This window comes from Portunus trituberculatus, chromosome 44 (genome assembly GCF_017591435.1).
Source record: "Portunus trituberculatus isolate SZX2019 chromosome 44, ASM1759143v1, whole genome shotgun sequence".
NCBI lineage: Eukaryota > Metazoa > Arthropoda > Malacostraca > Decapoda > Portunidae > Portunus > Portunus trituberculatus.
In genome coordinates this window covers 9,301,152-9,303,800 of record NC_059298.1, presented here as the reverse complement: position 1 = coordinate 9,303,800, position 2,649 = coordinate 9,301,152, and the positions used below count along the sequence as shown (strand labels likewise).

The window sequence follows — 2,649 nt, the reverse complement described above, 5'->3', positions numbered from 1 at the left end:
CATGTATGTTCCCTGACTGCACCTCCCGGCACGAGCTCCGGTGAACCTGAAGGAGGCAGGAAACTCTAGGGCCGTGATTCACTTCACTTTTTCACTAACGCTCCTGGGGAAAGTAGAGCATTGCAACATTACGTCGTATTTCTCCTCGTGATGTTTTTTTTTTATCTTTTTTTTTTCTTTCCTTTCTTTTTTACCTCTTTTATTTATGGTTTTTATAAGGTCTTACTTTCTCTCTCTCGCTTTTAAAGGTGACGGTTTAGGAAATGGTTTTAAAGAAAGGATGTCTTCTTGGGAGCGTTGTGGACGAGTTTCCTTGTTTGAATTGTGGTTGGGTAGAACTAGTGGTTTTATCTCATTTTATAGGCTTGTAGTGAACTGTTGTGGTGGCAGATAATCGAGTTAAGAGCGGATTAAATATATCATCTTTTTTTTTTTTTAGACAACTAGTGAAATATAGTGATTTCTTTAGTTTTAAAAGTGCAAAGTTACAGAGCAATAGATCTTTAGAGTTCACATATAAAAACTATTTGATTTAACTGAATTAGTGTACACCAAGTAACTACACGGTATGAAGGGAGAATTAGCTCTATTATAAAGAAAGGAAAAATAAAACAGAATCACTTTTGTCAACAATGAGTCAGCTGTCACCACTTATCAAATAATCAAGTAATTTTCTTATTTATCTTCTTAACAATTCATTATTTTGGAATGAACAGTTAGTAGTAGTGAATCAATCAACGTGACTTCACAATTAAGCAAACTATAACATAGTATAGCACTGAGTCACTGTTTCTGAGTGGACAGTGAGTGAGTGGCAGTGAATCAGCCTTCGCTTCACAGATAAGAGAGCAAGTCGTGTCGATGTAACCTTTCTACTCGAGCAGCGCGGTAAATCTTGGGCGAGATGACGTAGTTCCCTCCCGCTGCTCGCCCTTAATAACTTGACTCAGGCCGGACTTAATATTGATGGCGATATTAACGCTGCCTAGTGGTGGCTATAATGAATCTACATATTAATCACCCTTAACTAATTCGATCACACGCGCTGGACGAAAAAATGCCAGGTAAACTAATTGGGGCTTGTTTAGTGGTGTCGAATGGGGGAATTAATACCACGAAATAGTTTCAGTGGGTGAAATAATATGGGCATCCGTTTCCATTGATATGCCTTAGATCCGTGAGCTTTTAATGTTAACAAACCACATTCTTAACCTAAGCAGACAAGTAAAGCAAGTAAAGATGGGCCTGTTAGTTGACAGATTATATTACACGTCTTTTTCAGTCAGTCAGTTTTACTTTCATATTAATTATTCTTTATTTTTACATGAAATTAAACACACAAATTGAATTATATATATATATATATATATATATATATATATATATATATATATATATATATATATACAGTAATATTTTGAGTTTGGTTTTATATTGGTTCGAACGGCCTGTTAGCTCAGTTGGTTAGAGCGCCGTGCTAATAACGCGGATGTCGAGGGTTCGATCCCCTTACGGGCCACATCGGCGATAACGATGTATTTTTTTTTTTTTTTTATTATTTTCATTTACTTATTTTTTTCTATAGATAATCAACATTTCTTTGCACTTATGTATGTGTGAATATTTGAGCATTCATTTCTGGGGGTTAGCCGACGTTTCACATGAATCGCAACGGAAGTGAAGGAAGGCGGTGCAGTGAGACAACAATTAACTAACAGTGCTGAGAGAGGGGAGACTATTAGACCATAAAGAAGACAGTAACTTGACCCTCACTGATTTCTAAAGATCCAGTAATGAAAAAAAAAGGTGAAAAAAAAGAAAAGGTAAAGAATCCTGTCTGGCCTCGTTCAGACCGCAGCAGTCAGTCTGGCCGCCGGTAATCAAAACTATACCGCGCATAATTACGTCATTCATCCGAGAGGAAATTCTATTATGTAAAAAATGAAGGAAAAAAAGACATCGGAATTCGCGGTCAGTTCCTCCGTTCCTCCACTCCCAACCTTCCGTGTCTCTCATCTCTCACCTTCTCTCCCTCTCTTTCTATCTCTCCTTCACCCTCCACTACCGCCTCCATAACCTCTCTTTCCATAGTGGCTGTTGTTCCTAACCTCAGCGGCGGCAGTTGGAGGCATTTAGTGGAAGAAGTAGAAGTAGAGCTGCTTGTGAATTTTAGGGCTAACATGACCTTAGTTTTTGTGGTTCTAGTGGAGTTTATCGCTCCAATTTTATCTCCCTTCTGTTTATTTTCTTCTTTTATACTTTCACGTGACGCATTTGCTTGTTTTCTGTCTCTGTTTATGTTTTATGGTGGGAAATTATCAGTTCCATATAATTTCTCTCCTTTTTTTTTCTTTCTCTGTTTCGTTAATTAAATGGAACTTCATCGCATCTTCATTGTCATTCAGCTGTCCATCTCCACCCTTCCTTTCTTGTTGTATTTACTATATTTACTTCTATTGCACTTCGCCTCTCTCTCTCTCTCTCTCTCTCTCTCTCTCTCTCTCTCTCTCTCTCTCTCTCTCTCTCTCTCTCTCTCTCTCTCTCTCTCTCTCTCTCTCTCTCTCTCTCTCTCTCTCTTCACCTTTCTTTCCTATTAATCACCCCTCTCTTTCCTTCTTCCTTTTCTTTCTTACTTTATTTTTATAGACT

At 37.9% G+C, this 2,649-nt stretch overlaps 1 non-coding gene across 1 annotated transcript; it reads left to right on the top strand.

Annotated features, from left to right (window-relative positions):
- The first annotated feature begins 1,445 nt into the window (after positions 1-1,445).
- Trnai-aau lies at positions 1,446-1,519 on the top strand. Its single transcript has one exon. It is a non-coding gene; the product is annotated as a tRNA-Ile (tRNA).
- The last annotated feature ends 1,130 nt before the right edge of the window (positions 1,520-2,649 follow it).